The sequence below is a fragment of the Rhea pennata genome, chromosome 5, assembly GCF_028389875.1.
Source record: "Rhea pennata isolate bPtePen1 chromosome 5, bPtePen1.pri, whole genome shotgun sequence".
NCBI lineage: Eukaryota > Metazoa > Chordata > Aves > Rheiformes > Rheidae > Rhea > Rhea pennata.
Window position 1 is genome coordinate 36,447,095 of NC_084667.1, and position 15,939 is coordinate 36,463,033.

At 41.7% G+C, this 15,939-nt stretch overlaps 1 protein-coding gene and 1 long non-coding RNA gene across 10 annotated transcripts in view; one reads left to right on the forward strand and one right to left on the reverse strand.

Annotated features, from left to right (window-relative positions):
- SOX6 (SRY-box transcription factor 6) overlaps positions 1 to 11,938 on the reverse strand; it is a 366,958-nt gene extending 355,020 nt beyond the window's left edge. For 4 of the 9 annotated variants that reach the window (XM_062576052.1, XM_062576050.1, XM_062576051.1 and 1 more), the window contains exon 1: positions 11,511 to 11,938. The gene's annotated coding sequence lies outside the window, so the exon portion shown is untranslated. Of the gene's footprint in view, positions 1 to 10,262; positions 10,538 to 10,767; positions 10,831 to 11,510 lie in introns of those variants that run through there. The other 5 variants (XM_062576045.1, XM_062576041.1, XM_062576046.1 and 2 more) reach the window with 4 other exon arrangements.
- Positions 11,939 to 12,075: 137 nt separating this feature from the next.
- LOC134140619 (uncharacterized) lies at positions 12,076 to 15,067 on the forward strand. Its single transcript, XR_009958440.1, has 2 exons — positions 12,076 to 12,243; positions 14,882 to 15,067. It is a non-coding gene; the product is annotated as an uncharacterized LOC134140619 (long non-coding RNA).
- Positions 15,068 to 15,939: the final 872 nt, after the last annotated feature.

The window sequence follows — 15,939 nt, forward strand, 5'->3', positions numbered from 1 at the left end:
ATATGTAATAATTCTGCTGAGGGTCTGGACTTTAGCTACACTCAATAGGGGTGCTTCATTACCTGCTTGTGGGAATGCCACTTGTATGTGATGCGGTCACAGCCTCCTGGCGATAAATTCCGTATCTGCTGTTTAGCCTGTTCAGCTGAAAACAAACTAGCAGATGCCATGCTGATTTGCATCTAGTTGCTATCAATACTAAAGAGACAGTATGTGAAAGACACGAAGTATCATGTGGGAGCCACACTTAGACAGCATGAGGGGAAACAAGTGTTCACCTTCTTTATCTAATCATCCCACACTGAATTACTGAAATAGAAAGTTTTCCACAAGAGGAATACAGAAAGTAAACATAATTTTGGGCTGGATTTGTCCCTTACTGTTTAATTTGGTACCCTAGTCATTTCTGTAAAACTTTTACTAAAAAAAATCCATCAGAAGTTGGTTCAGCAACTGTTTATGCCTTGAAGTTTGCACTTCCGTAAGTGATCACACTCGCTCACAATTCAGCTAAAAAATTCCTTCCCGCTCCCTCTGCTTTTGGTCATGTTATGCAATATACTCAAAATCACGAAAACCTGAATTCAACCTGTTCAAGAGCAGACTTCATAAATTGAAACTCCAGCTAGACCTCAGTAATTACTTCTTCAGTGCCTCAGCTGCCTTTTCTCACCTATCTTTTTTTTCCTCTTTCTCCCAAAAGACTACATACAAAGCTCAGAGGATTCCAAGCCTTTCAGTTTTGGGGCATATCTTGACTTGAAGTCTGTAATTTGATGCCACTCCTATTGCAGAGTGTTCTGCAACTGCATCTCCAAAGCAATTGTTAGTGGGCACACTCACTCACCTCATAAAACACACAAGGGTATATCCTCACTAACATCACTGATTAGAGCTTTTGTTGCATTCTTAAAATAAACATTACAGATTGAATTGTTATTGTTTAGTGGCAGTGAAGACTGAAATAATAAAGAGAATTTCCATGGAGGAGAAGGGTTAAAAAAAAAAAAAAAAATCCTGGCCAGCCTTTCACCAAAGGTTCTGTGAAGATCTGCAAAGCAGAGAATAGATGCGTGCTTAGCTGCTTGACTATTCTGTAAATGTGGTCCCTTTAAGTCTAGGCTGAGCCTGAGCTGTTTGGATCAGCACAGAGACACACTTGGGCTGACCTTGCTGGGTCTATGTGAGTTCATACACAGAAGCAGCAAAGGGTCAAAAGTTAAAGGGATTGTTGGGTGTAATGGAGACTCCTTGCAACCTGCCATCCCCCAGGAGCATCGTATGTATATGGTGAAGAAGCCCAGAGACATGATAACATGTAAGCTAATATAGCCTCAACCTCGGTAAGCCACTCTTGAAGAATAAGGGAGTCTGTGATTTACTTACCGGCAGTGACAATACAGCTTTGAAGCAGAAAGGCTAACTGAGCCTGCTCTCAAGTGCAGAGTAGCCAGGACCCATAATGGCCAACATTAAGTTCTTCTGCCTTAAGGCAGCAAAGTGATTGCCTCGCTGAGTCTAGGCAGATATTCTAACACGGGAATGTTCCTTTTTCTCAGATAGGTCTGCTGTCAAATTTGTAACTTGGGATATTCTAACAGCAACCAAAATACATAAATTGCACTATTAAGAGGAATACCAATGATGTTGTACTACTGCAATAAAGAACTGATAACAAGTTTTGTTTTATCTTACTCCTTTTTCCAGAATATTATTTGGTAATACCTTTCTTCCTTGATCTCTCCTAATAAATATATGAAATACTTGAAAATATTCCATTGTTACATTAAAAGAGAAATACCATTGATGCAATAATTTCCACCATAGACCCACAGTGGAAGGAACACATAGTATAATTGGAACAAGAGCCTATAGAAGGCTACAGGCGCTGCAGCAACTAGCAATTACACTGGTAACACCACACTTAAAGCTACTACAAATTTGCTATTTGCTGGTATAACTAAAAGTGAAATTTGAATCCTCCTTTCTATCCTTTTTCATTTCCCTTTTCACACTGATACCCTGCAAAGGTGTGTGTGCATATGCATATGCACTTATGGATGCAAGCATATAGATACAAAGTGATGAAAAGAAAGCAGTGACATGTTATCTTTCAAGCCTCTCTACCTGAAACACAAACACACACTTTCCCCCAACAGAATAAAAAGCAAGGCCCCATATCATAAAAATACACTAGTGGACACATTATCATTTTTGACTAAATACTTCTATATCAAACTACAAATTGTAGATATATTTTCCACTGGAGACCAAAGAACCCATTTTACAACTGAATGCACATACAAACATTAGTCAAAATGATACTTCCAGACATGGTTGAATTTAAAACACCCAACTCTGTCAAAGTACGAAAGGGTTTTCCTAAAATTCATCTTTGCACTTCTGGGCAGGTTATGAGAACAGACATCTATAACAGAATGTGCATTTACCAAAAATAAATTGAAACATGCCTGTTTATGTACATAAAAATTTGACAGGAGCACACCTACACTTATTTGAACTACTGCTAAATAAAGTATGTTCTTACTCTATGTGAGTCCCTCAACAGTGGACTGGTGACCTGAAAGGTTCTGTAGAAAGATAATCTGCCTCAGTAGACCAGAGTGACTGAAAGAAAAAGGGAATACACATGGCCTCCACAGATACAGGAAGCTGACAGCCAGAACCCCCCAGAGTACATACACTACACCAGAAGAGCCACTGGAAGAGTAGATACGGAGAGCGAGATGATCTAGTACACGGTTTACATGAGATGCAGTCCAGTTAATTTCATCCTAAAGCCATAAACAACAACATGCAGATGAACCTGATTTCTAACATAACTGAAAACAAGTTATTTTCTACACTGAATACAATGTGAACAGGGCCTTCACAGACAACCCGACTCCCAGCACAGTCACAGAAAGGCCCTTCCATTGAATCCAGCAGGAACTGGACTGTGGCCTAAGTAACACATTTGCAGCAAGAGTAAAATGGCACCCTACCACTTAAGTAAATAGAGTAACTCGGGCTTATGCCAGCTGAGATTTGTCCCCATGTGTCTAAAATGTTCTCTGAAATAGCTCAAAATTCAAATATTAAAATGTTTTATTTGAATTAAAAAAATCCTTCAAAATGTTCACTCCAATAATAACAAGTCATTCAGGTGTATGAAATATCTCTTACCTGAAAGTTCCTAAAATGTGATTCATTATGTAGTTCCACGTATTACTTCAATAGCTGCATTTGGTACTTCTGAGGTAAAACGCAGCAAGTGTCCTTAGGACACTACTCTACTACATTTAGGAGAGGAAATGAGGATTAACTGAGCCAGTTAAAACTATAAGAGGAATGTAGATGGGCAACTACATCCTATCTTAGCTGGAATTAGGCCATGACATTGAGGTTAACCCCCCTACTTGTGCAAAAATACCATGGGTTTTTACTAACCACAAATGGTCAGGATCTGTTTAACAAGCTCATCCACAACAATAATACAGATTAAAAAAAAAAATACTGAACATCCATCCAAAAGTGTGATATTATAGCTCGAAGTACTCACTCATAATCAATTATAATCTATAAAGCAAGATTTATAAGATTACCATAACACTATATTTAAATATGAAAGCTTCCCAAAAGCTTCACCTCAATTGTTTTGCAGTGTTAATGGCCAGAGCCTCTGTAGCACACGTATCTATGAGTAAGGATGGCATCTGCAGCGCTCACAGCCTGCTCCACGCGGGGACACTGACCAGCGCAGTTTATGAAGTAAACAATTTGACACCAGCCCTTCCGGAACAGCTACCTACGAGGACAATCTACTCTGGAATTAAAGTTGTATCTATTCCAGAATACAGTATCCAGATACAGAACTCCTGTGGAATGATTTTTGCTAATTTTCCCACATAGGTAGGTTTTTGAAGCAATGTTGTGTAACAGTTGGTCAAAATTAATAAATACATATTGTATCATTAAAAATATTATGCTCTAGTACACGCATTTAATTTGCCATAAAGCATGGTATGTAAGAAATCACAGTATCTTCCATTCACCTAAAAAGATACTAGCATTTTTCTTTCTAATAAAACACATTTCAAGCAAGTAGTAAAATTTCAGTGGTATGTAGAAGGGGTCTTAGAGAAACACACAAAAAAATACGACTATAAACAAGCCATCATTCTGGTAAGAGGAAATACAAACAACCAGAATAAAAATAGTTGAAGCACAAAAGCCATAATGAGGGGGTTGCTCAAAAAATAACTTCTACTTTGAATGGTTTGGATGAAATACAAATTATCCACAGAAAAGTGTGGACTGGCATAAATGTTTGTACAAAATTATAAGTATATTTCTAGAAGTATGCAAGAGACAACCGCCTGCATGCTGCACAAGGTCCCAACAACGCTCTGCTTAAGTGCTAGTGCACAGAGTCCAAACCACTGCATTTTAATTACTATGCAGCCTCAGATATATTGCCTTTGATATGGAAATATTCTTGTTCTCTCATCTTCACATACGGTCTCATGCACAGAAATCTTTATCTGATTCATAAAAAATAAACTAGAATCCAATCTCAACACCTGACCTCAGTGCTTAGAAGTTTTTTACTAAGCATGGTGTCACTATAAAAAGAATGGCTAATATTGGTGTAAAGTTAGATATTTTGAGCAATGATGTGAAGGATTTGCAGTTAGGAATCAAATCAATACTGCACCTCTGAGGTTTTAGAGTTTCCTGTTGCCTTATGTCAGTGTATAAGCGACTGGAGAAACAATTGACTGTATACCTTTCTGTCTAGCTGAAGAAGAAAGAGAAAATATTTAAATGACATCCTGTCTTACCACGGATAGAAAAGACGCATTTTAGGTACTCACTGTATGAAACAAGTTATGAAATCTAACAGCTCCCTAACATTAAACTTTACACTGTTTTTTTTTTTTTTTAATTTGTGGATAACATTTTTATGCCTATTTTAAATGTATGCACTGGCAAGTTCATACTGTAAGAGGCAAAATGTTCCCCAAGCTTTGCTTTATCAAGTGGGTAAAATAAAGACTATTTAAAATACAGGACAATAATTTTCTGTGTCTTAAAATAATACGTTGCTGATAAGAAGGCTAACAAATTTTGCTTTGATAAATTCTACCACTCAGAAAACATCATATATTCAGATGCATTTAGATGATTTTCCTAGCTCTGTAGAACTGCATTGTTTTTATAAAGAATATGATCTTTCTAACCTCTCTATAGAAGATAATGACCCATCTGTAAATCATTTTATTGCAGGTTATCTGGTTTTTTTCACTTCTAGTACCTGTCTGTGCCTGATATGATACCCTTAAACACATTAGCTTGATGGAATGTTTCTCCTGACTTCAAAAAACATTGATTGATAGATACGTATTCTCCGCTATAAATGAATGACTCTGATTAACCTAGTTTACCAATATATCTGATTTTATATTATTCTTTTTGCAAGATTTGCAAGATTCACAAAACATTTGATTAAACTAATTTCCAAGCAACAATTTTCAAACTTAGCCAACTGTTTTCCTTCTGACAAGAGGTTTTTAAAACCTACAAGAGGAGGAAAAAAATACCTATGTACTGATTTTTGTTTCTTTAAGAGAAAATCCATTTTTCAGGTTCCTGTTGTACTAATTGAAAGAGAATTATTTAAAACTTCACTGAATACTTGAATATACGATGGGTATGTGTAGCAGTTTCACTAGTGCCAGAGAATTCCAGACTTTTTAAAAACAGTAAACTAAAAATTGGCAGGAAATCTCTTACAATGATGTCACAAATATTTGTTGTTGCCACAGAATAATGTTTTAAAAGAACACCTACTTCTGTGCTGAAAAGGTTTTTGGAACATGTAATTATCCAGTTTTATCACTGCAGAAATCGGCTGCTTTCCAGCAAATACGTCTATCAGATCTCTCCCTTCTGCACAAAACTACATCTAAGTAAACACAAATTCCCATATGCATCACACTGACCAAGTACATAGCCCTACTAATGACAGGATTTTACCATGTTTTGTTGCTTTTAAAATGATGTCATGGCTTGTAATGATGTATCAATAAATACTCTTAAGGAATTTTATATGCCTAAAAAATTCTGAATATCTGATATAAAAGTGAAGTCAATTGCTATGTTTCAGTAATATGTCTCATAAAGTTCCCATTCTTGCTATTCTACCTAAGGGAAAAAAAATAGAAAACTGCATGTAGAACTAAATAAAAAGACACTGAAAGAGATGAACAGAAATAAACTTACTAAGGCAAAACTTTGAGATATGCACCCTTGTATTTTGTTGCTACTTGACTAATAAGCTGTATGTGAACTACCAAGTATATCATAAAGCAGTGCTTTTCTCTCACATTCTGACATCATTTAGAAACGTTTCAAAGCTCTGCTTCCTTGACTTACTATTTTAACAGAAATGTTTTTAAAATATGTCGTTGTATCACGTTAGTTGACATAACTTATATATACACATACGCAAACACTATTTACATAACTTTTAAAGCATTAGTCATTATACAGAACCTCTGCCAAACAAGCCTGTTGAACTTTCAAGTCACACTATGGAAAGAGAAATATACATCACCCCATTGTATGGGGTGAAAAGTATATTGCTACTTCTCTTTCCTAAGTAATTTTTGTTCTGTGAAATAAATAAATAAATATACTTTTAGGGTGAAATCAAACCAAGTGTAAAAGATTAATGGATATACTTCCTGAAGTGGTATCTCCCAAGTTGATTACACTGTTTAACAGATATAAGGTCAAGACTAAAGAAGCTTTATACTGCCCACTAAAAACGAAATATTTACTTCTGCTATCATCATGCAAAGCTCTGGCCTTCATTACCACAGGTATTCCAAGGCCTCCAAGAGCTGCAGACTTACATGTATACTTTCAACTAAAAATATGATCAAAGATTCAAAAAAAAAAGTCCACACACACACACACTGAGCAAAAGAAGTTCAGCTAGAAGTGACCACTAACAATTGTTGCCATATATTGAAAAGCACTGGCTAGGGAACAGGGACTGGCAGTCCACACTCACGAACAAAATCAAATTGACAGGCAAAGGTAACTAGCTTTGGCTACTAGCTAGTATTTTCTACAAGTCGGATACAAATGGCCTAATGAAAGAAATGGATCAGCTCCACTTTATTTCTCTCCTTGCTTGCACCAATGTGTGACCGTAAGAACAAAAAAAAAAAAAAAAGAGAGAGAGAGAGAGAGTCCTGTAAGTTGCACAGACTCGGTACCGTGCTGGGGAGACAGCCATCTGTCTCGCTCCCTTTATACTTTGTATTATACACATGGCCCTAGTTTGCACCCTACAACTCACAGAAGAGGGAACTAAGTGAGCTTTAAAGCAATGTAGCTAAGTCTCACAGTAATACTGAAATAAAGTGGAACTGCGAGAGAGAGAAAATAATGCATTTAGCAGAGGATGAAAGATTTCCGAGCAAAGGGCCTGTTACATCCTCACCCCTGAAGGAATTAAAGTTCGGCGGCAGGAGGCCGGAGAAACCAGAGCGAGCGAAACAAAAAGTATGACAGGAGCAACGGAGGCAGAAACTGTGAACGCAGGCTCAAGGCGGGCAGACGCGGGCAGGCAGAGCCCGCAGCTCGCCGGCCCCGGACGCCGCGGCGGCCGGCCCGGGCTGCCCGCGGCAAAGGCGCCGCGGGGCTCCGGCCGGCCGCCCGCGGCCGCCGGGAGAGGCGCTCCCGCCGCCGAGGGCTGCCTGCGGCGGGACGGCGTGAGCCGCCCGGGGGCGCGGGCGCTGCGCCGCGGCGGCCGCACGCCCGGCGCCAGGCCTGCCCGGGAGCCCCGCGCCGCCCCCGCGGCGGGCGGGCCCTTGCCCCGGCCCGCGGGGCCCGCAGCGCGGCCGGGGCGGGGGCTGCGCCCCGCCGGGGCGGCCGCCGCCGCCGGGCCCGGGCCGCGGGCCGCGGCCCCCGCGGGAGGCTGCCGGCGGGCAGGGGAAGCGCGCCGGGGCCGCGCTCGGAGCGGGGCCGCGGCTCGCCTTCCCCTCCCCCCGAGGAGCGCACTTCAGAATGGTTTTGCAGACGCTGGCCAAGCTGCACTTGGTGCATTGATTCCAAGTACAGTGCCTGGTTTGGTTTCCGTATATTCTTTGGCTTTTAATAGCTAGCTGAGGAAAAAAGAAAGCATTATTGTTTTCCTTCTTCTCTCATTGCCTATTCTAAATTTGACTCCAAAGTTTAAGCAGTTGAATTGGCTAATTCTGAATACAGTCTATTGAGAGACCAGACACAGCAGTACATCCCTGTATAGCAATAGATACAATGTGCTGAATTGGCAGTCTAATTATAAATGTGGCATTTGGACCTCCTTTCAGACCCAGTGCCACCTTACCTTATGAGGGAACTTCAACTACAGCAACTGTTCAAAACAAAATGCCATTACAGGATCAGCTTCGCCCAACGCTGGAACCAGCCAGGAGATTGTTTTACAAACAGCCTTTCTCACTTAACACAAGAATGTATTATAAGAAAAAGTTATGGATAGGGCAGAGTCTGGAGAAAATGCGTATGTAGTTTCTGCCAGGTGTCAAGCTACTTCAAACTGCAACATACTCCGAATGACCTCATTATTTTCTCTTAAATGTACTCACTATAAATAGATTATTTTTTTCTTTTTACTAGAATGAACTAGGTACGCTTGCTGTTTATATTCTGAGTATAGCAAGCATATAACATCGTGAGCACAGAAACACAGAAAATATCATGGCTCAAAACAAAAACCTGCAATAAAATCTTACCAAGGGACTCATGACATGCTGAAGAAGTTTTTAAAATAGTGTTTTCTATGGAAATATTTGTATATAATGGCAGACTACCCGCACATATCTCACATTCATTCTTACTATTTACTTTATGGTATAATGGCTTAATTAAATGAGTGGGCACAAGCACGTCAATAAAACAAGTCAAGTCAAGTCGAAGTCTCAAAACAGGTTTCAAAATTACTCCATTACACGAATACGGAAAGGGAAATTCGTTAATTTTTGGACTCAAAACCTAATTTGAGGAGCGCATAACATTGTTCTCCTGTCCTTATGATCAGCAATGAAGATGAAAATAATAAAAATGCTAAAATAAGGGTAAAAGAAAACATTATGAACAAAGTGCCGATCATGTGCCGAAGGCTATTTAAATTACTTTAATAAACATATACCTTATCTACAGAAAGCAGGCGAAGATATATTACTTTATCACTGAAAGTTTCACCGTCTACGTTTTGGGGAAACACCCCTAGGACAGAACTAATCTGTCGTCCCCAGGCTCGCAGCGTGCTGACTCTCTCCCGTGAGACGCCCCTGACACTCAGACACAACACTAATTGTCTTTGCACGTCGCCACTTTCACTCCTTCCCGTCCTTAAAAAAAAAAAAAAAAAAAAAAAAAAAAAAAAAAAAAAAAAAAAGTGAAACGGTCAGTAGAAAGCAAAGACAGCAATCAAATCGATATGATCAGTGCCTCTGACTGACCTCCAGGCCCTGCTCTCCTAAAGCACACAGCCCCTGCTGCAAAGCGGGTTAACTGCTCCGTGCTGTTCAGCAGCGCTGGGACATGGAGCGAGGAAGCTCTCTCGGCAGAGCAGCGATTCACTGGCAGCTAAATTATTAATGTACTCGTGTAGGTACCTGATCATGTAAGGCGTATATGTTCTCTTTCACGTCTCTACATACACATGCATATGCTACCACATCGCAGACACACGCGTGCATGCATTACACGAGAATACTCAGCAGCTTTGCCCAGTGCCTGCTCCTCTCGGAGAGCGCAGGGAAGCTGGAGAGACAGAATCATTAGCTCCCACTGATAATTCTTTTCAGGATCATGAATGGAACAATTGTCAAAAACTGCGGGAAAAAAACAAGCCCTAAGACTATTATATACAGACATAGCTTGTGTGCACGCATGTGACATTTTCAGGCAACACAGATTTGTTCATAAACTCTTCAGCATTATTCGAGATAAAACATTAAATTGCTTATACAGTTAAAGAGGCTCCTTATCCCTAATCAAAAACCAAGCAGCTTCGAATGTAGTGAAAGCGAGGAAAAGAACAAGCTCTCCACCAGACACACCTTGCCTTTCTCGGATTCTACAGCACTGTCTATAAATAGCTGCTATATGTTGTTGCACTGCCACTACTTTATTTTAATAATAATAATAATAATAAGTGAAATACTTCCTGAAAAACTTACTTTGCATTTAGTTTAGGCACTATTCTTTTTTTCAGCTCGCAAAGGAAGCCGTTTTGTCCAGGTTAGGCATTGTCTACTTATGGATCAGCCTCTGGCTAAGGGTTTATTTTAATTTATGGCTTATGCATTCTTTTCAGGTCGATTTGCATGACCTCCGGCAAAGAGCTAAGGCAGCAAGAAATCCCAAGTCGAATGTTGCCACAAAGCGGCACAGATCTCCCCTTCTCATGGTGTAAACAGAGCTCCCTGATGATGGACTGCTTTCTTCCCCTCTCCTTCTGTATCACAAATTAGGGTGTGATATCAATTTTAAAGTTTTCAGTATAACTTTATCCAAACCCTCTGCTTGGAGAGATAAGGCGCCACGACAGGAACTACAAATCCTCGGGATAGTGCCCCGTTGTGGCCAAAAACAACATTACCACCTACAGGTCCAGTATCTTTGTATTATTGCATGCTCCATGGATAGCACTTATTTGTGGCGAACTTCAAAGCAGTTACCCACCTCAAACTTAGCGGAGAACTTAAAAGCACTACTAAATTCCTTTCGCCTTTCTCCATTCCGTGTCTTTGGGGCTTAGCCGTGAAGAGAAACCCACGCGAACACTTCGGAGTAATGACAGCAGCTCTCTGCTCTCAAAGATTTATTTCGGATTTTATTTTTCCTCTCTCTCTCTCTCTCTCTCTCCCTCTCTCTCTCTCTCTCCCTCTCTCTCCCTCTCGTGTTAGTTTCTTGCGTACAATATCTTCCTAGCACCATGTGTTCGCCTGCCGTGGGTGATCTTAAAATACAACGCTGATCTGTCACTACATTTTAAAATAAACTCTACTCGGGGAGGATGAGAAAGTGTTGTGATTTCAAGGTACTGAGGTCCCCTAATGTCTCTGAAACCTCGGGATTCAAACAGCGCCGGAAACTCGCACGGGGACGCGACTATAACTACTTTTCCCTAAAAACCCTCGTGGTATAAAAGTAAATAATCGTGCGGGGGGGGGGGGGGGGAGGGGGGAATTCAGCAACGTTAAAAGCTAAACAACAGATCTACCTCCGGACGCTGCTGCTTTAGTCAATTGCAACTAACAACCCATTACAGACAGCGCAGGGGAACCGGATTCTCTCCTGCAAAGCGACACAAATCCAGCGAAAACCCACTAAACCACCACCACCACCACCACCAAGCCACGCAGCACTACACACCACAGCAAACAACAGGTATACAACACAATAGGGCTTTTTTTCCTGGTTACCTCCTCGGGATCCAGTGTGGCACAAAGCAATGGGAGAGCCTCCTTTTTTTTTTGCAATGCGCTTCGGTAATTTTCATTAAAAAAAAAGAGAGAGGGAGGTGAAAGGAGAGAGAGAAGGAGGGATAAATGGGTAGTAATTCAGTAAAATAAAATAAAATAAAATAAAATAAAATAAAATAAAATAAAATAAATGAGCTAAAGTCTGCTGGTGTTTCTCCGGGCCATGGATGTGCAGGATCCCGATCGTTAGAAGTTTGCGGATGGGTTGCCTGGAGATTTGGTTACAATCAGGTTCATTATTTTTTTTTCCCCCTCCTGAAACAAGTGAAGGCGATGGTTACTGCTGTCAATCTTGGCAATCAATGTGAGCGGCCATGTCGTAAGTATTCAAAGCATTTCCCGTCGTGCAACATCAGAAAGTGAGTGGCCAGGGCATTGATCTGAGGAAGGCAAAAGGAGGCAGGGCTCCCCCGCCCAGACAGCACAGGCAAGATGAGACAACACGGGGGGGTGGGGGGGGGGGGGAGAGGGAAGGAGAGAGAGGGAGGCTGAGAGCGAGCGAGCGGGGAAAGCAACAACTGAAGAGAAAGTGAGCACAAAACAGAAAGTGAAATCACCCCGGCTGCCAGCCGCATCCCCGAGAAGCTATCACCACTCACATTGCTATTAGACAAATGAAACCTTAAACCTCTCTACTCTAATGACCACTGATTGCCCGGAGTGGTGAGGAAAGGTACTAGAAAGTTACCGGGGAGGGGGTGCGAGGGCGGGCAGGGGGAGGGCGGCGGCGGCCGGAAAAGGAGGAGGGGGAGCGGGAGCGGGGGGGTCCCGGGAGAGCCGAGGACGCGGAGCCGGCGCGGGCGGAGGGCAGGGTCGGGTTACAGCCGGCACCCGGCGCGCCGCGCTCCCGCCGCCGCGGGCAGGCACGCGCCCGACGGGGGCTGCTGGCCGGCTCCGGGGCGCACACTGCGAAGAGAACAGACAAGGGGAGCAAGGGGGAGACAGGGAGCGAGGGGGAGACCCAGGGACAGAGACAGTCGGCAGGACATGGGCTGGACCGGTCGAGAACCGGGGACAGAAGACAAGCGATCAGCAAATGCTCACTGACAGCTGATCAGCGGGGCTCTGACGAGCCCGATCCCCCAGCCCCGTCGCGGTAAAACCAGATGAAATGTAAAGTACAAATTACACCAGGGATGGGAATCTGGCTATAGGCTACACCAGCCCAGGGGAGGGAAAGGGGAGAGAGGACGGAGCAGGAACTCGGAGTTCAAACTAGGTGAGGGTGCGTTCAACAGCGAGGTGAAACGCGAGCAGAGTTGGAAGCAAGAGACAGGTACGGTGTGGGAAGAGATCCCCTGAGTTAGAGCGGACTCGAGCTGTTCTCGAGCTGGGGCTCTCGTGGCGGCGAGGAGAGTTCAGCAGCAGCAGGCTCTCTCGCTCTCTTGAAAAAGGCAACAGATAGAGACTTGAATACAACCTGAATACCAATTTAGGAACTCACGCTCCCTTGGTAGTGCTAATTGGAAGAAAAATCTGGGGGAAGGAGGGAAAACTAGAAGGCGATGAAGAGAAAAATCAGCCAGTGGCATCGAGCAGTGCAAAATCAGGAAAGCCTCTCTCCTATATTTTTACATTCCAAAGATAAACATAAAAGCGTCTTTCAAATTGCCAGGGGCCCGCAGCTCAGGTGAGCAAACAACGCCGGAAAGCTAACGTCTCCCTCTTTTGATATTATTCACACCTAGGCTAAACTGTTGTTAAGATGGGAGTGTGGAAAGCAACCTCAAGCCCACAAAATCAGAGAGAGAGAAGTTGTTGATTCATCTCTGTATTTTTGGCACTTTCTCCCCATTTTCCAGAAGGCGCCTGGAACAGTTAGTAACAGAGAAACTTTTTAATTTTAAAATAGCTTCATAACTTACAGAAGCCAAAAAGACGAGGAGAAAGTCTGATTTCGCTTTCCTCCTCTTTCCAGTAGAAATTCGAGGAAAAGGTTAGAAGCAGGCATATACTCTGCTCTCCTGCAAATGCGCCTTGCTTCTTCAGAACGTGATGACAATTGAACATTAACGTGATGACACAGGACTGATCTGATCTGGCTCTGCGCTGTTTTATTACGCTGCAAAACTCAAAACACTAGTTTAGAGTCGTGCATATTGCATCCTCTGCCTTGTTATCCGAGGTATTACCGTCCCTCTCTAAAGGGGCACAGAGAAAATGAGTTTTAAGTCAGAACTTCTTGAAATAGTGGGGCTATTTTATACAGTATTTTTGACTTTTTTTTTTTTTTGAAGAGCATTCAACTATTATTCGGGAAGAAACAATCACCTTGAAACAGAACTTTAAATGTATCCATTAAAGCTTTATCATTAAATTAGATGGCTGAGGACATAACAGCTTATTCTCATGCATTCTTTTAATTCTAATAAAAGACACTAAAAAATAAAATTCGGAGACGATGGTAAATTGTAAGATTGTAAATACTGAGTTTGTATTCACCTGCGTTCAGCAATTTCAAATTATTCACCTTTCTGCAGCTATCTAGAGTATGGATTTAGCAACAGGAAATAGCTTCCTTTCCAGATATTACTATGTCCCTTTTAATCTTTAATTATATGAATTTCCCTGATTAGTCAGTGACACTTTCAACACATTTAAATCTGCTGCAAGTAAAGGAAACACCCTGACTTTTTGCATAACTAGCAGGTTTGGCACCCCAAAAAAGAGTTCTGTAAAAAAAACAACTGCAATCAGAGTACAACGATGTACCATCCTGTCCGGGTTTACTACGCCATCCATTTGTTACTCTAAGTTTTTTTTTTCTTTCAAGAAACAAACAGAAAAAATACATCTTTAGATGTAGCATCCTCCTTTGGGCAATCTACTAAGTACGAGGCGGTAATGGGGCAACAGATAATTAAGACATCAGAAAAAATTAACCGCCCACCTAGATCCAAATCGGAAGAGCATCTCTGCACTCCCGAAAATACTGTGCAGAGAATGGCACTAAGTTGGGGCAGGACACTGCGGGGATGTGTCCACATTCCCAGGCGCCGCGCAAGTAATACACTGTAGCTTGTTGCTTCCCCTGTGTGATCAATTAAGTTGCAGATGTAGCACTCACTGCCAAAGAGCTACAACTTCTCCGCGGTACAAAAAGAGCACTTCTTGTGCATTGTAAGCAAACGTGTGTGTATGCGTGCTGCTCAGTAACCACTGTGTTCCCCTCTTTGTTTGCATAAGCAAACATCCACCGTGTAAATAGGTATACACGTGCCGAGAAACAAGAAATCATTTTTTACTTTTAGCGTTATCATTCGCTTAATATCTGTATTTCAAATTACTTCCCTTGCTTTTCCTTCGCAAAGGCTAAAGACAGCCACAGAAGCCCGCGCAGCCAGATGTTGAGGAGGGATGCTGAAGTGCTGTGGGTCCTTGCAGAAGGCAGGAATCAGAGGCTCTCAGTTCACGCTGGGGCACTTACCTGTTCACAGCTGTCACTGCATTTTGCGCTCTCTTCATAAATACATTAACGTGTTCAACAAGCAGTACAACTTGTGTGTTAAGTTTCCCACACTGCATCTTTAAGATAAGCAAATCTACAACTCCTGCAGAGTTGGTAGAAAGTCTCCGAAGTTTTGATTCAAAGGGCAAGAAATTCCACGTTACAAGTCATTCACACATTCACAAGCCATTCTCTCCAATTAATACCGAACAATTAACAGGCATCTTTATAAATTCACTCTGCTGACACTCTCCGACAATGAAGACTTTCTATAGGCTTGTTGAAGATGTTCAGAGAAACTTTTGTAAAATAATCAACTGCGTTTGAGAGAAAGCTAAAGGAAAAGAAGTTAAAACCTGATCACACGATTAGAAAAAAAAAGTTTTGTTAGACTAGATAAAAGCAGATTACTGCAGGTTTCTTCACAATCAAATCCATCAGCTGATGCGTGTTCCCCTAGAACAAGAACCTCTGATATTTCCTCAAAAATTAGGGGACGTTCGCATTTTATTACACCTAAAGCAAAAGATCTGACTGAAGACAAATCTCTGAATTCCTTAAAACGTCTTCTGCTAACACAATATATTGTCCTGACAAAAAACAGTATCAAATAAAAGGTTTTTAATTTCATTTGAAACTGTGCATCATCTTGATAGAGAAGCAAAAAGCCGCAGCAGTAACAATCTCCCTACTCCACCCCCCCGTTCAAAAAAAAGGGGGGGGGGAGAAAAAGAAAAGAAAAAGAAAAGAAAAAAAAGAAAAACCACATAAACTTTTACAAAGAAAATAAGAGCAAGTTTGACATGAAAACCCCTTCCTGTTTCGGAAAGTTCATTTTAAAGGTCCCCTCTGTAAATCTAAAGTGCAAACACCAGGCTAAGGTAGTGAGTGGCTGGAATTTGCATGCTGATAAGAGAAGGC